Raw genomic sequence first — 18302 nt, forward strand, 5'->3', positions numbered from 1 at the left:
GATGCGTCTAGCGCCAAAGTATGAGGAAAGAGCGTCATTTTTTTGCGTGAACGCCTTCCTTGCGTTAATGAGATGCAAGGTAGGCATTCCAGTCTAAAAAAATGACTGCGACGCAAATGCGTCGTATTTATTCTCCCGGGCAAAAATCACGCCCGGGATTGGGCGGGGCAAAAAACCCCGCATTTGCGCCGGATTTTAATGCCTGGGTCAGGGCAGGCGTTAAGGGACCTGTGGGCTCAAAATGAGCCTACAGCTGCCCTCCCATGCCCCCAGGGACCCCCCCTGCCACCCTTGCCCACCCCAGGAGGACACCCAAGGATGGAGGGACCCATCCCAGGGACATTCAGGTAAGTTCAGGTAAGTATAATTATTTATTTTTTTAACATTTATTTTTGGCATAGGGGGGCCTGATTTGTGCCCCCCTACATGCCTCAATGCCCAATGACCATGCCCAGGGGACATAAGTCCCCTGGGCATGGCCATTGGGCAAGGGGGCATGACTCCTGTCTTTACTAAGACAGGAGTCATGTAAATGGCGTCTGGGCGTCGTTAAAAATGGCGCAAATCGGGTGGAGGCGATTTTTTGGCGTCAACCTGACTTGCACCATTTTAAGACGCCCTAACGCCATTTTCACCAACGCCGGCGCTGCCTGGTGTACGTGGTTTTTTTCCACGCACACCAGGCAGCGCCGGTCTGCTAGCGCCGGCTAACGCCATTCAATAAATACGGCGCCCGCATGGTGCTTCAGAATGGCGTTAGCCGGCGCTAAACTTTTTGACGCTAAACTGCGTTAGCACAGTTTAGCGTCAAAAAGTATAAATACGGGCCTCAGATGGCACAAGCTAATTAACGTGGAAAACATTGTTTATTGCTTACCTGCAAATTATAATGGCTTCGTAGAAAAAAAAAAATTCTGCTAATACTTGTAAAACGAATATTATGTAATTTTATCTGACTGTGCAGATAAGTTAACCCCTAGGTTAACAGCAAGGCATGAGCCATTCTTGCAGCTAACCAAGAGTAATATGCTATATGTTACTAAGCTTGCGGGACTGGTAGAGCATAATGTATATGGTTCACTAATGGCATTGAGGTGTTCTCTTGACTTAATAACCATGAGACCTATGGTATATATAAGCCACCAAAAGCGCAAGATAGCGTTTGGACACATCACCCACTCTTATATATTTATTTTGAGACAACGTGCATAAACGATATCCTTTGGACACATCACACACTTATACATTACATATTTATTTTCAAGACAGCGGGCATAAAATATGTCTTTTTAGTAATCACCTAAATGTTTATTGAAGACAATTATTTAAACAACCGCCTAAAAAGGTATGGTTGTGTACACTAAAAGAAGATAATATGTTTGTATATGTTGTTTGTGAAAAGAAGATTCTAATTTTAATTAAATATTTAGAAAAAGATACGGGATTTTAGTGCAAACATATCTTGCTGGGATATAAAGAGCATTCTCTGTCTGGATTGGGGAAGTTTTTGAAGTTGCTGTCTGCAGGGTTCGTCTCTCAATAGGTCATTTTTGCAATTGGAAAGTTCAGGCTCTGTTTACCTTTTATGAAAAGGCTTTAGATTTCACGAGAAGAAATCGTGAAACTGCAGTATCTAAGCGCATTATCGACTTCCCCTGGGTGATATATCAATAGATCACGTGAATTATGAAATATCCACTAATTATGGAAATTAATTCGCAAATATGTTACCATCCACGGGGAATACGGTTTTAGAAACCACTGTTTTTTTTATGCAGCTAAAGTAGCCAGCCATACATGTGTCTGAGTAAAGAATTCCTCTCTGTACCGATCTCAAGAACATCCGAGCGAACGATTTTGCCATAATTTGCAGCACAATGGTCCTGCCTTTTAAAACGAAAGAAACCTGAATGGACCACAATAAAAATGGTCAGTAGGAGAAGCTCCATAAAATTCATTATTTATTGTGCAAAAGGAACAGCTCTTAAATATTTGCAGATTTATTTGTCAGTGCTCACCTACGTTTCATGTGTCTGCTCTAGAGTGTTACCTTTCCCTGCCCTCCTCGTGGCCAATCAGGGCAAAACATACTGCAATTGTTCACTTCCTCTTAAAAACATGGAAATAAGACAAACTAAGGGTAGGTTTTGAGGCGAGTGATTGAGATTAGAATATGCGAAAATATCCCAGAATGTACATCTATCTGGCCACCGTCATACCTCCTAATTAAATACATTGGCCCATATTTATACTGTTTTTGCGCCGCATTTGCGTAATTTTTTTACGCAAAAGCGGCACAAACTTACAAAATACAACTATATTTTGTTTGCCTCGCTTTGCGCCAAAAAATGACGCAAATGAGGCGCAAAAAAAGTATAAATATAGGCCATTGTTTTTTAGCATCTCTTGCAATGTTCCTGAGCGGTGTGTGTAATGTATAGTTATCATTTTTGCAAGTAATGTGAACTGTCGCAAGCACTATGTACCTGGCAGATTATGGGCCATATTTATACTTTTTGACTCGGGCTAACCACATTCCAACGCGCCAGCCGGGCGTCATATTTATGGAATGACGCTAGCCGGTGCTGCTGCCTGGTGAGCGTAAAAAAAAAGTACGCGAACCGGGCAGCGCTGGCGTAGGGAATAATGGGGGTTGTGCATCAAAAAATGGTGCAAGTCAGGTTAGAGTCAAAAATTTTGACGCCAACCTGACTCGCGTCATTTTATGACGCACAACCACCATGGAAATGACTCCTGTCTTAGCAAAGACAGGAGTCATGCCCCACTGCCCAATGGCCATGCCCAGGGGACTTCTGTCCCCTGGGCATGGCCATTGGGCACAGTGGCATGTAGGGGGGCCCAAGTTAGGCCCCCCTATGGCACTTAAAAAATATTTAAAAAATACTTACCTCTACTTACCTGTACTTACCTGAGATGGGTCCCCACATCCATGGATGTCCTCCAGGGGTGGGCGAGGGTGGCAGGGGGTGTCCCTGGGGGCATGGTAGGGCCCCTCTGGGCTCCTGCCGAGCCCACAGATCCCTTAACACCTGCCCTGATCAGGCGTTAAAAAATTATGCAAATGCGGCTGCGCGTCATTTTTTTAAGGCCAGCCCCCTCCCGTGAGTCATTTTTGCACGGGAGTTTAAATAAGGCGCAAATGCCTTAGAGTAATTTTTAGCGTGGAAATGCCTACCCTGCATCTCATTAACGCAAGGTAGGTGTCCACGCTAAAAAATGACGCAAACTCCAAGAATTTTGACGCTAGACGGGTCTAGCGTCAAAGTATAAATATGGAGTTAGCTTTGCGTCGGATTTGCATTAAAAAAAAAACTACGCAAATCCGGCGCAAACAGAGTATAAATATGCCCCTATGTTCTTAAAATAAAATAATTTGACTTTTAAGAGAGTGATTTATTTAATGGAGATTTGTATGCAATGGCAATTAGTCAAGAAACCAAGGATACGATAGTGAAAGAAGCTCTTCCACATACAATTACACTAACAATGTATGCTCTTCTATAAGGCCGACATGGCAAAACAAAAGCATATTCTACTTAAGCCCATTTCAATCAAGCAGGGTTTGCAGTATTTAAATTTCTATTATTCCAGTGCACTGGCCAGTCGCTCCTAATGACAGGGCGAGCACTTCGGCATGTTTAACAAGGAGCTGCCGCCTTCGTCGTGAAATGATGGTGCATATACTGTCCACTTGTCCAGGACCCCTGTACCGTGAGAACAAGCAAACATTCATCATCCGCAGATGTCCGCCTGGCCCAGGTGACTGAAAATTCAATGCGCGTGGCTTACCACAATAGGGTGAATGCTAATTGGGAGCTGGAGGAGCTCAAAGTAGCCCTGAAGCTATTCTCTCTGCACAAGTCTCCCAGACATGTGCAGAAGTCAACAGCCTCTTGGTGTGCTTTCTCGTAGTGGAGAATTATGAACAAAATAAGAATTCCTTGCACTTGACCAAAAAGAGAATTATTTGCACTAACACCCCCTATGGTTTCTAAAACACACATTCTGTGCTCAATAAGGGAGAGGCAAGCCAACCTCAAAAGTCAAAATGTAACTGCAAACGAGTCAACTTCAAAGTGCATGGAGTGCTGTTTAAAACTCAACTTTTAATATTTGCATTTGAAGATAAAAATAGTGCCTTTAATTCGCATCATCACCAGGTGCCTGACTGTCAATAGTGCAGCAGGTGCAGTGTTACGAGGGCCCAGAACTGTGAGGGTCCCTGTGAAGGACTAAATATTGCTGCATTTCTCCATGTAAGCAGACGGCACGGGGCGAAGACCTAGCAACCAATGGTGCAGCAGGTGCACTGGCACCAGGCACCAGGCTGTGAAAGGGCCTACTGAACTCCAAATATTGGTTGCTTAGCTACGAAAAAAGCCAGTTATGGATGCCCATTGTATTGGTTTGCGTTGGGGTCTACCCCCCCATTGCTAGGCCACGGGTAAGGATCCCTGGTTGTTGCCTGCATGGGAGTTCATTGCATCCTGTCTACGCTGCTAATTATTGCTGTGTTCAGAAACAGAACATTTGACACAGGAGCCGCACCTTTCCGGTTCTGTTTCTGCCTTCTTTACACATGGTGAGCAGTCCAGACACCCTGCTAGATAATGACCGCGAAACCAGCATGCATTTAGAAGACCTAGTGAATCATGACGATGCCAAACACTGGAAAACAATGCTTCGAATTGCATACATTATTTTATTTCATGGGGAAAGTTTTTTTTTTATGTGGCCTTCCGTTGATAGCATAGTGGACGAAGGCATCCCGTACAGGGATTTTTGCTTAGCCCTATTTTATCATATCAGAATGCTGATGAATCCACTGAGCCTTTCACGCTCCATAAACAACTCGTGCTGTTAGAAAACACAATTCATTCAAACGGTAAAAATTGCACGTTGATTGTCTAACAATATGTGCCAGATATTGAAATATCTCCGCAGACATAAATGAGTGACATCAATATACTTTTCATCCAAGGATGCTATGTGTGCGCTGAAAGGACTGACCGAGACATGAAGATCATATGAGGCCAAAATATTCAATCAAAATCACATTGTATTGATAGGAGTCCAGCTCATATTTTGTCGACATCAAATGATGCCCACGTGATAACTGATCATTCATCAGAGAAGACCAAAGGAAACTAACAGTATGGACATTTCAGTAAAGCTAGTGAACTGCAATCAATACAACAATAAATCAACCCGTAAGGGACGTCTAGAAAAAATCGGCTTAAAACTTCGAGAATAGTTAGAGTAAATTTACAAAAATCAAACTGCAGTAATGGAGAGGAAGAGTTTTATTACATTTTTTAATAAAGTTGATGCCATATGTTTTAATATTCCAGGTTAAAAAAAAATCATAATTTTTATGTCAAGGGTCTTTAGTAAAAACCTGATCAATAATGTGTTCTTTCCGAATCTGTCTAGTATCTCCACTGTTTGTAAAAAAAAAACTATTTAAACAGTAGCAATCGTACTACCTGCGCTACCATAATTGCTTGTGAACAGTTCCTCACAGAATGGTTGATTTATATTGGTTAGGAAAAACAGGTGTAAACCTCGGAATGCATAGGTAATGCTTATACATGATCGGGGTAAATGACTGTGTCCATCATAATTGTGCATGCTGTGCTGCGTACGAATGGTATTTGCGATGGACTGATTTACAACTATACTCTGTAACCCTACTTTGCAAAGTGTTCACTGCTGCGTTATGACATGCTGCCCAACCTCCTAACTCCTGTTGAATCAAAAAGCACCACTGACAACGAAGTGTTTCTTTGAAGTAAGGCTTGTTCAGTTTCAAACCCCAAAAGCAATAACAAGTCACGATATCGTCCGTGACTCCAACTTTATTTTTTTTGTTCTTTAGTTCTGTCAGCACATGCTGACTCATTCCCAGTGAAAATAACTTACCTATCGCTCTGCTAGCTATACCCCATGCACGAAAACCTTCTTTGCAGTTTTCCATCTGAGTAGAAATGAACTGCTCTATGTGCCATTACCTCATAGCCAAGTGAGCGACATCAACATGCAAAGATGTTTTTCAATTACTTTCATTTATGTGTCCTTGAGAACTAAGGTTGGGGTAAAAAGAGCAACACGGTGTCAAAACCATTTAAGCTATAGGAAATCAATGAAAAGAAAATAATAGACATCCTGATAAAAAATGATTGTCACTCAATATGGACAAAGACCTGAGTTACTTATATTTAGCTTTCCATTTCTAGTGAAAGGTACTGCTTAGAAATTACTAATGGAAAGGACCTAGCTTGAGAACCAGCAAATGCCGTTGCTAAACTACATCATCAGAAAATAAGAAAATTCATGGATAAAGAATATAAAATGATCAATTTACTCAATAACATTATTTTCATTAGACTAGTACCTATGAGAAGTTTGATGGCCTGAGACCCCTTTCATCATACATTTTAAAGATGGTCCAATATTTGCAGTGGTTTTAGAAAAGGGCTAGCATAATGATAGACCAGAAAAGAGTCAAGTAATCATTATTCGATAGACCAAAAATGACCGACATTTCTCATAAATATGTTGAGAATGGATTTCAAAGGCAGGTAAAACAAAAAAAAGAGAATGCCGAGATGTATGTCAAATTCCCAACATTATTTGTTTAATGTTCAGATTACATACTGGCACATTCATTGCTCCTAAATTAATCTTCCTCAATGGGAAGAAACGCAAAGTAACGCAAAGTAATGGATTGAGTTGTTGATTTAATCTCAGCCACTGAATAATATTCCAGTCCATCCAAATCACATTATCTGTACTGAATTCTTGCTGGGAAGCAGCCTAAACAACGAGGGGAGAAGAACGACAGGCATTGTCCACGAAAGTGGAACAACACTTTCCTGAACAATGACGCTCGTTTCCTCTGCCTTAACCACCTTGAACAACGAACATGCGTGGTTAAGGCAGAGGAAAACAGACTCAGAATCGGAGAAGATGCAGTCAGATAAGTGGGGATGGGTTAGGGTTGGGGATAGTGTTAGTGGCGGGGTGGGGGTAGTTTTAGTTTTTAAGAGTGGGGTGGGGGGGTCATGGTAATTTAGGTTTTAGGGGTGGGGTGGGGGTCTGAGTAGTTTTAGGTTTTAGGGGCACGGTGGGGTGTCGGGGTAGTTTAAGGGGTGGGTGGGTGGTCAGGATAGTTTTAGGGATGGGGTGGGGTACTTTTAGGTTTTTGGGGCAGGGATGGGGTTCGCGGTAGTTTTAGGGATGGGGTGGGACATTGGGGTAGTTTAGGTTTTAGGGGTGGTGGGTCGGGGTAGTTTTAGGTTTTAGGGGTGGCGCTCGGGGTAGTTTTAGGGGCGGGTGGGGGGTCGGGTTAATTTGAGTTTTTAGGGGAGGGGTGGGGGCTCATGGTAGTTTGAGGGGCTGGGGTGGGGGGGTCGCAGTAGTTTTAGTGGCAGGGTGGGGGGTCGGTAGTTTTATGTTTTAGGGGTGGGGGTGGTGGGTCAGGGGGGGCGCATGCTGGAACCATGCATACCATTCCACGCATGCCTTTACCATGAATGCCTTTACAATGATAAATTGTTGTTAAGGCATTCGTGGTAAAGGCATTAGTGATAACAACGCAGTCATTGTTCCAACCACGTTGTTTAGGCATGCCTGGTTCCAGCATGCATTGTTACAACGTATATTCATTCTTGCCCCCCTTCGAGGCAATCCTCCTTCCTTCCATTTCCAAAATATTTCTTTACAAAGTGGCTTACTACAGGTGAAACCATCTCTGTATTACCTGCTTTTAATTTACTCCACATGCAGAGGGCATTCCAGTTTTGGATCGCATAGCGGTTGCCCAGTATTATGCTTTCTCCATGCCTCCTACTAGCGTTTTCACTTAGCAAAGTAGTATAAGAAATATTTAGACTTCACTAAGAAAACAGTGGAAATGATCCTAGCTGCAACCTTCTTTTTGGAAGATATCAATATCTTGACAGTACTAAAACAGGAACATGAATGGCAGACCCTACATTCATTTTAAAAGAATCAGAGTAAGATATCACTCCATGGAGTGATAATAAATTAGGGAGAAAAGCAGAGCACAAACATTTTTCTGGTAAATGTGATGCTCATAAAAAAATGGTCTTATACTTTCTGTAAGGGTGATCATAACACTACAAAAAGAATATCTGTTACACCAATCATAGAAATTCTTGAAAATGAGCCAAGTATGAAAACTTTGGCACCAATTACAATATACATTTCACAATAAACATATTTTGTAACTCTGCAGATGTTAAAAGAGACCTTAGATTTGCTTTCAGAGATTCATTATAGATAATGTGCACTTTAGTGTTTGTTGTAGTTCAAGGTATGCACAGTCACGTTGGTGGATTTTTCATGAGCTGTTTTGCTACACAGAAATGTGAGCAAATAAAGCTTGGACAAGGCTAAATGGAGTATCCTCCTTGTGGAAGCTTACTGTCAAACAGGGTATAGTGACTTAAGGAGCATCTGAATGGGAAGAGGAGGATACAGTCAATTTGATTTGAATATTTTCAGGTCGGCACACATCCTCACAGACCTTTCATCTTCTCACATGGATCACATTCTGGGTAGAGCTTGATTCCTTGCAAAGCCATTTAGTCATTCCGTTGTGGTAATTGCTTAAGTCTTCAGCAGAGGGTGTCTCAGCCCATGAAGGATTACAAGGACATTCTAAGGAGCACTTCCATTCATAATCCCTCACTGACTCTGATTTTAGTTTAAAGGGGTGTCTAGTTAATATCCCTCACAAAGACAGAATATAAGATCCATATTTACATTCATTGGTGGATTTTGATTAGGAACTAATAGCCTTTCTGAACCCCTGAACATGATAACACTTTCCTCTTAGATGGTTGCTCATTAAAGATATTCTTCAAAGTGTTTTGCACTTTTTTCGTAAGTAGAACTGTGGCAGAATGCCTGCTGTTACCAGATGCTCCTTGGAAGGTACATGAACTTCCTTGATTTAATACTCCTATAGTTTATACTCTTTTTAGTAGATGGCTAAGAAAATAAGAATCATCTGAATTCTCTGATTCAAATCCCATATGGGACGCTTCCTGGAGGCTTTACCCATCTATTCAAAGTCCAGTTAAAAATGGCTTGGCTCCGCATGACATTGAGAAGCTATAAGAGTTTTTAGGATTGCAAACAAATGTTTATTACGCATAGATGGATACAGAATACATAGAAAGCACAAGCTTTGTAATGGCATGACCAGACTCACAAAAAGTATCAAAACAAATTATGCTGTGTCCTTACAAGTTGTATAACTTGTATTTGTAAACTGCACATCAGGGTGAAGTCTAGCTTATTCACTTACCCACCCCCCACCTCTTCCTGGTTTCTCCAGTAATGAGATCTCTTACCACCAAATGGCTTTATTGTTGCATTCCCAGGCCTCTTGACATCTATTCAGGGAACATCTTGTCCCAGGCTGTCTAGGGGTTGACAAATCAGGGCCAGTTCAGGTAATTTCAGAAAAGTAAGTTCTAAAACTACTTTCCTGCAATAGTTATATTAAATCCAAACTTTGGCATGTTGTTGGATTTAATGTACCTATCAATTTGATACTTTGAATGATATTTCTAGCTTGATTCAATCCAATGTCCTCTCCATGTTAGCCTATGGGGCTACTGGCACTACCACAGGGAAAAACAACTTTGTCTCTTTTTCCTTACCAGGCCATATAAAGCATCTTATATACTGTCCCTGCTTTTTATAAATATGCACCCTACACTTAAAACATCTATGGCAGTCCCTGGGAAAGGGTGGCTCGTAAGTAATATTAAGATTGTTTTAGATTTTGGGAGTGATTTTATAACCAAAGTAAAATTTGGACACATTGTTATTTAAAACCAGGCTGCAAGATAGGCGTGGCTTTAAAATGGCATCAGACATCTCAGAAGTGCACACTTAAGTGCATGAAGGCAACTGGGGTCTCTAAACCTACATGCCCTAGCGTCAAATAGGGACTTACAGGTAGGTTGTCCAGGCAAATTAAAATTATACCAATCAGCATATACCTTTAGAGGATAGACCACTGGACCTGGTAAGATGAGCCTGTGGCACTTTCAGAATCAATAGTCACCAGCATCAATCTAAAAATGGGAGTGCATGACTTTTCTACTGAGACATTTTACAGTTTTCACTGTCCCTTACCACCAGGTTTTACCCGGTGGTGAAGAACAGTGCAAACTGACCATTTGATCATCCCTCTAAATCAGGTGGGTAGTTGAATACCAAAAACTCTGACAGGCTGTACTGTCTTGTACTGTTGGAGCATTGTCTGTGTGAGAGACCTGGAGTATGTTCTGTCATAGAGATACTGAATGTCCAGCAGCTTGTAAATCAGGCACAGAGACCAAGGGTTTGGCTAAGAGGGTAAGTCATTGCGGTTGCAACAGTTGATCCCCTCTATCAAACTCTAAATCAAACCCTTCTTTTTGTTTAGTGTTAACTCAGAAATGCTAGCCACAGTTATTCTGAATCAAACAAAAGTGGAGTGAGAGCCCAGGTCAAGCAACAGCCACAATCCCTCTGTGGATGAATCACAAAAACTCACTTAATTAACCTGTGCTTAACCATGGGCAGCTTGGCACAAGAAGAAGTCAGGGTTAAAATAGAGGCAATGTGTAAACTATTTATGCAGCACTCAAACAGTAATAAAGTGAAAACACAGTACAAGCAAATTCTCACACTAATTTAGAAAAATAGAGTACATTTTAATTAGTTATTTGATGCCAAAATTAAAAAAATCCAATCAATAGAACCGGAGTAAAAACATTTTTTAAAATTTTTTTTTTAGCACAAGCTAGTGTCTAAAAGATCGAAACGCCAACCGTGGACATCTAGTCAAGCGAGACTTGGACATAGTTGAAAAATATAGCCAACCATTGCCACACACATAGTCCAGCGCACAACCTGTACGCTGCCAAAAGGATATCCACCCACCCCCTTACATGAGGCCTTCACACACACAACTCCATGCATTCATGCCACATGCATTGTGCTCACAGTGTACTTACCTGTTGGTCTGGAGGCCCATACAGCAGTCTGTACTGGGTAGGACCGCATCCACCAGTCTCTCCAACTCCTCTGAAGTGAAGGTTGGGGCCCCTTTCCCGGTCACAAGGGCCAAGGTAGGTTCCAGACACAGGCCACACCAGCACATGCAGTGTAGGCCCCCTCCTATGGAAGGTCAGGTAGCAAGTGAGGAATCAGATAGAGAATGGCGGTCACGTCTGCGGCGGTGCATACCGTCAACGCCGGTGTAGATCACTATTGGCCACTGTACCCCATAGGGCCCAATTTTAACCACTGAGGAGTTGTACGACAGTTCTCGACCACATCCCGCAACGGCGCACAACATCAGCGGAATTACCTCACTTCCACCTGTCCCTCCACACAGGACAGGCTGACGCCATTTCGGGGGGGGGGTGGGCAGGCTCTGGAATAATGCTGTGTCCCAGGAGATATTAGCACATACTGGACAAATCACAATGACCAATTACATGTTTACAGGATGCAAACTAATGTTGTAGCTCCATTGTTCAGTTTATGACTGGCTCTTCACTCTTTTGTCCTTTAGATTCCTACCGCTGCGGATGATTAGGAGATCGAGACATACCCCTGTATACAGACCCCTGGTGGACTTGGCAACACTGGAGGACAGGCACATTATCCTCACCTATAGACTTGACAGGGCCACAATCACAGAGCTGTGTGCCCAGTTGGAACATGACCTGATATCTGCTATCTGTCACCCCACTGGGATCCCCCCTGTTGTGCAAGTGCTATCAGTACTCCATTTCCGGGCAACTGGTTCTTTCCAAGTAACAGTGCGCTTGGAAGCAGGAATGTCACAGCCAATGTTCTCAATAGTGCTGACAAGAGTGTTGTCTGCCTTCATAAAACACATGTGCAGCTACTTTGTTCTCCCCCAGGTTGAAGATTTGGCCACAGTGAATTCTGAGTTTTATGCAATGGCACATATCCCCAACATAACTGGTGCAATTGAAGGTACACATATTGCATTCATCCCCCTATGGCAGAATGAACAGGTGGTCAGGAATCGTAAGAGTTTCCACTCCATGAATGTTCAGATGGTGTGCTTGGCAGACGAGTACATACCCCACGTCAATGCTAAGTATCCTGTGTCGATGCATGATGCCTTTGTCCTAAGGAATAGGAGCATCCCAAATGTAATGTCCCAACTACAGAGGCACAGGGTGTGGCTAATAGGTGAGCCCTGGTTCCCATCGAGTAGATGTTGGTGTATGGGTATGGTGTGGGCCATATAGGATAGTGTGTGGCTAAATGTTGTCCTTCAATATTTGTAGGTGACTCTGGTAACCAAAACCCATCATGGCTGCTGACCCCTGTGAGGGACAAGGGCAGAAGAACGTTATAATGAGGCACATGGGCGAACCAGAAGGATAATTGAAAGGACCTTTGGCCTCCTGAAGGGCAGGTTCCAGTGCCTCCATTTAACAGTTGGATCCCTGTGCTACTCACCAAAGAAGGTCTGCCAGATAGTGGTAGTATTCTGCATGTTGCTTAACTTGGACCTCAGCCGCCATGTCCCATTCCTGCAGGAGGAGGAGGCTGGAGATGCCCGTGTGCCAGCAGTAGATCCTGTGGACAGTGAGGATGAGGTGGCAGAGGTTGAGGATGAGGACAACAGAACATATGTGATCTGACAATACTTCCAAAGAAACACAGGTAGGACAGTGTTACTTTACATTTCAATGACTTTGGTTGTAATTTGTGTGGCAACGGCATGCTGATATTGTCCACTTCTAGGCCCACTTACTGCTCCCTCTGGCAATTCATTTTGCAGATGTTGGTGACCTGACATATACTCCTGGTGTGATCACTACAGCCAGCGACAGGTCATTAATCTATGCTCATTCTCTGTACAGTTTATTTGCAATGTTTGTACCTGTTTCAATGAATACATATTTGATATACATGACATACTAGAAATGTTTTTTTCAAAGGGTGTTTATTGAAGTGCTGATATATAGAGGGGAAAGTGCAATGGGATGGGGTGATGATGGAGGAAAGTTCAGGATATTGTTCCAGTCTGTTTGTAGCACAGGTGCATTGTCCAAGAGGACAGAGGGAGGAAAACAATGGCAGTTCAAGGTGTACAGGGTGACAAAGTGGGACACAAGGGTGACAATCAGGAGAGTCTCAATTTCTGGTGGGGTTCTTGGCAAGTGTGTCTGGATCACAGGGAACGTTTGCGGGGTGGTTCACCTTCTGCAGGGGGAGGGGTGCTGGTGGTTTGTGAGTCCTGTGGCCGGGCATCCTGGCCACTAGCGGCAGCAGAGGTGGAAGGCTGTTCAGATGTCTGGCTAGTGGCAGGGGCCCGCTGGTGTGAGACTGCCTCCCTCATAATGTTGGCTATGTCTGCCAGCACCCCTGCAATGGAGATCAGGGTGTTGTTAATGGCCTGCAAGTCCTCACTGATCCCCTGGTACTGTCCGTCCTGCAGCCACCTGTTCTCCTGCACATTGTCCAGGATCTGGCCCATCTTGTCCTGGGAATGTTGATAGACTCCAAGGATCTCGGCGAGTACCTCCTGGAGAGTCAGTTCCCTGCTCCTGTCCTCCCCTTGGCGCACAGCAGTCCTCCCAGTGTCCCTGTTGGCCTGTGCCTCTGTCCCCTGAACTGTGTGCCCACTGCCACTGACCCCAGGTCCCTGATTGTCTTGGGTGCGAGGTGTGCCCTGGGGTCCCTGTAGAGGTGGACACAATACTGATTGACATGTCCTGGGGACAGAGGTATGGGAATGCTGGGTGGGTGCTGTGGTGGTGTTTCCATATGGGGGAGGCTATGTGGTGGTGTGTGCCTGGGTCTGGGGAACCGGCTGTCTAGTGGTCCCTGATGGGCCATGTAGGTCATCCAGAACCTGAAGACCAGAGTTGCTGTCATCACTGTGGGACTCTTCAGTTGGGGGACTGGATAGAGCTGGCACCTCCTCTCTGCTGACATTGGCTGGGGTACCTGTGGGGATATAGATGATGTGTTATGGTTTCTGTGCCTGAAATATTGTAAATCCGTGGCTTCCCCTCTATGGTTGAATTTGCCCTGCCAGCTTTCACTTGTGTATGTTAGTGTATGGTGGAATAGTTAATTCTCTATGGTGTGCATGCTTTAGTGATGAGTGCCCATGCAGAGCTGTGAGGGGTGTCCATGCATTGGTACAACATGCAGGGCTTGGCATTAAGATTAGAGAGATGTGACGGTGGTATGTGTGGGATGTAGTGGAGTGATGGGAGTGAGAGTGAGGGTATGTGATGGCATACAGGTAGGGGGGGTGATAATAGTAGAGAGTCAATTTACTTGAGTCCAGTCCTCCTCCGACTCCGGCCAGGCCCTCAGGATGCAGTATTGCCAAGACTTGCTCCTTCCATGCTGTGAGTTGTGGGGGAGGAGGTGAGGGTCCACCGCCAGTCCTGTGTACAGCAAGCTGGTGCTTTGCTGCAATGAAATGTACCTTCCCCCGTAGGTATTTCCACTTCTTCCTGATGTCATCCCTAATTCTTGGGTGCTGCCCAAAGGCTTTGACCCTGTCCACGATTCTCCACCATAGCTCTATCTTCCTAGCCATAGATATCTGCTGCACCTGTGATCCAAATAGCTGTGGCTCTACCCTGACGATTTCCTCCACCATGACCCTTAGCTCCTCCTCTGTGAAAAGAGGGTGTCTGTGGTGCCATGGGTGTTGTATGATATGTGTTGGTGAGGGTGTGTTGGGTGATGTGTGATGTGGGGTTCGTGAGTGGTGTATAGGTGTGAACGGTATGTGTATGTAGTTGTGTCAGTGGTCTTGGTGTCAGTCTTGTGCCAATGAATTGTAATCATAAAGGGTTGTGGGTAAAGTGGGTGTGTGTTTTATAGTGGTGTGGGTGTGCGGGTGTATGGGTGTCAGGTGTGTGTTGTTTGAATTGTCCAATGTGGTGGTGTTTTGTATGTGTGTGTCCATTTTGAGTGCTGCAGTATGTACCGCCAAAGGTTTACCGCCATTGAATGTCTGCTGTGGTAATTCATGGGTCATAATGTGGTGGGCGTTGTTCTGTTGGCGTAACGGTGTTGGTTTTGATACCACCACTTTAGCACTGTACTTTGGGCTGGCGAATTTGTGTATGTGGCTGAATACTGACAGAATGGTGTGTGTGTCATAATATGGTGGACGGATATCCGCTGCCACGGCGGTAAGTTTTGTCGGCCATCAGCATGGCGGTAAGTGGGATTTACCGCCAATGTCATAATGAGGGCCTCTGTCTTTAAAGTTGGAACATATGGATCTAGAAAAAGAAATCAAGCCTACAGATAGATCCCTTTTTCAATGGAACTCTAAAAATGCAAAATAATTTTAACTTGGTTTTAGACACAGAGAAATGCAGGACCTCAAGATTTGTTTTTGCATGGAAACAAAGATCTAGGGCTGCAGAGTGTTGTTTAATGTTAGAAAATATGTTATGCAGTATTTGAAATAAGCATATTACACCACTAGGTTATTTTCCCTGTATCTTGGTTAAAATAGACACTATTTGAACACCCTCTAAAAAGTCCTCATCCTTTTTAAGTCTTTCCATTGCTGCTTTTGACAAATCATTTATGGGTCCTAACCCTTCTAGACTTTGAGATCATCACTAAAGTCCCAACTTCTACAAAAGACTTAGGGCCTCCTTACGAGGCTGGTGGTCCTAGGAGCGCCAGCCTAGGGGTGATGTGGGAGTTGCGCAACTGTGGCGGTCCGCCTGGCTGATTACAACCTCACTTTCTACCAGCCTTTTCATGGCGAGAGCCCTGCCATGAAAAGGCTGGTGGAAAGCGAGTGCCAGGGGCCACAGGGTGGCATGGGCCCCCTGCCCAGCAGTGCCAGAATGCGCACTGTCTGCACTGCATTCCAAGTCCAATACACTAGCACTGTTTCTACTGGTCATCCTGGCGGGAATGCGTATTACAATGTTTTCGCCAGTCAGCCAGGCTCATTGTAAATCGCTCGGGGAGGTATCACCAGTATAACATGGTATCATCCCAGTTACTCTGGTGGTCTGCTTTTAGGACCGCCAAAGTCATTCTGAGGCCCTTAATCTTCTAAATTGCATTACGTCCCCAGTTTAAGTAATATTTTCAGTCTTTCAATTGTTTTAAAAATATGCAATTTGAGTGTTGCCCCATCCTATAGCCTTCTGAGACACTATTGTCTCCCCCAATTTCATTTCCAACCTTTGCATGTCTTTAACTACATTTTTTCCCTCTTGTCTTGTAACCATTGCCAGTTGCCGCCTGGATGAAGGAGAGCTGCCTTAAACTGAACTCCGACAAGACTGAGATCCACATCCTGGGACCATCCTCCTCAGCCTGGGATGACTCCTTGTGGCCCTCAACATTTGGCAGCTCCACCACCCCCGCAGACCATGCACAAAACCTCAGCACTCACCATGACAAGACAGGTCAGTTCTGTTGCCTCCACCTGCTTCTACACCCTCCGACTCCTACGGAAGATCTTCAGATGGATCCGAAGCGACTGTCGCAAAGCCATGACACATACCCTGATCTCAACCAGACTTGACTACGGCCACAACCTCTATGCCAGAACCACCAAGAAGAACCAGCGCAAGCTGCAACAAATCCAAAACGCCACCGCTAGGTTCGTCCTGAACATCCCCGCCAAGAACCCATCACAGGACACCAAAGAGACCTCCACTGGCTCCCCACCAAGAAGAGGATCAATTTCGAACCTCGTACACACCTACAGAGCCCTCCACAACCTTGGACCCAGCTACCTCAACCACCGCCTCAGCTGGCACTCCCTCACCAGACCTCTTCGTTCCTCCCAGCAGACGCTCTCCACCGAATCCCGCATAAAGAGGTCCTCAGCTGGAGGAAGACCGTTCACCTATCTTGTGGCAAAATGTTGGAACACCTTACGTCTCCACCTCAGACAGTCAACATTGCTACCTCAATGAAGTAAGGATCTCAAGACAATTCCAAAATGTAGGTGACTAAATTTTGCTTGAGAAAATATTGGCCCTCATTATGACTTTGGTGGTAAAATCCGAATACCGCCATGGAGACTCCCATCAACATACCACGGAGGAGGGGAACATCCATCCACCAGATTATGACACACATACGTACAACTGCCAAAAATAGCCACAACCACAAATCAGCCAGACCCACTGAACGTGAAAAATTGTCGGAACTACCACCCATACCGTTACACTACCAATACTACTCCATCCAAATAATGACCCACAAATCACCACAGTGAACATTCAACATCGGTAAACCATTGGCGGAGAACACTGCAGCAGCGGATAAGGACACCCAAATTCAAAACAAGACAACATTGGCCAGAACAAAAAAAACATACCTGACACAAATACACCCACCCCACACACCCACCAACAGCACTATAAAACACACACCCACGTCACCCACAATCCTTTGCTAACACAACAAGACAGATACACTTAGCGACGCTAAAACAAAAGAGAACTGCACACATATATCACAACTACCTGTACATCCTACACACATCACACACCACATCACATATCACCCTCTGCACAACCCACACACACCACACAATACCAATGTCTCCACAAATGCACCCCTGTTTCATCGATGAGGAGTTGCAGGTCATGGTTGAGTAAATAGTCAGGGTAGAGCCACAGCTGTTTGGAGCACAGGTGCAGCAGATATCCATTGCCAGGAAGATGGAGCTATGGCGGAGGATCATTGACAGGGTAAATGCCGTGGGACTACATCCAAGCACAAGGGACAACATCAGGCAGAGGTGGAACGACCTACGGGGGAAGGTGCATTCCATTGCAGCAAGGCATCAGCTTGTTATCCAGAGGACTGACGGTGGACCTCCACCTCCTCCCCCACAGCTGCCAGTATTGGAGGAGCAAGTCTTGGCAATCCTGCATCCTGAGGGACTCACTGAAGTAACCGGAGGACCTGACACTATTGAGTCAACATTTACTCCCTATGACCCCCCCCATGCCAGCATGCCATCTCGATCCTTCACCCTTACTCCCATCACCCCACACATCCCACACAGTGCACCACCATAACAAACCTAAATGCCAAGTCCTGCATGCCATACCCACTGCATGCATATCCCTTCCAGCCCTGCATGTACATCCACCATCAATGCATGCACAGCATGGAGAACTAACAGTCCCACAGTCCAACACAATACACAAACAAAGGTGTCAGGGCAACAGCAATAGTAT

The sequence above is a fragment of the Pleurodeles waltl genome, chromosome 9 (assembly GCF_031143425.1).
Source record: "Pleurodeles waltl isolate 20211129_DDA chromosome 9, aPleWal1.hap1.20221129, whole genome shotgun sequence".
Lineage (NCBI taxonomy): Eukaryota > Metazoa > Chordata > Amphibia > Caudata > Salamandridae > Pleurodeles > Pleurodeles waltl.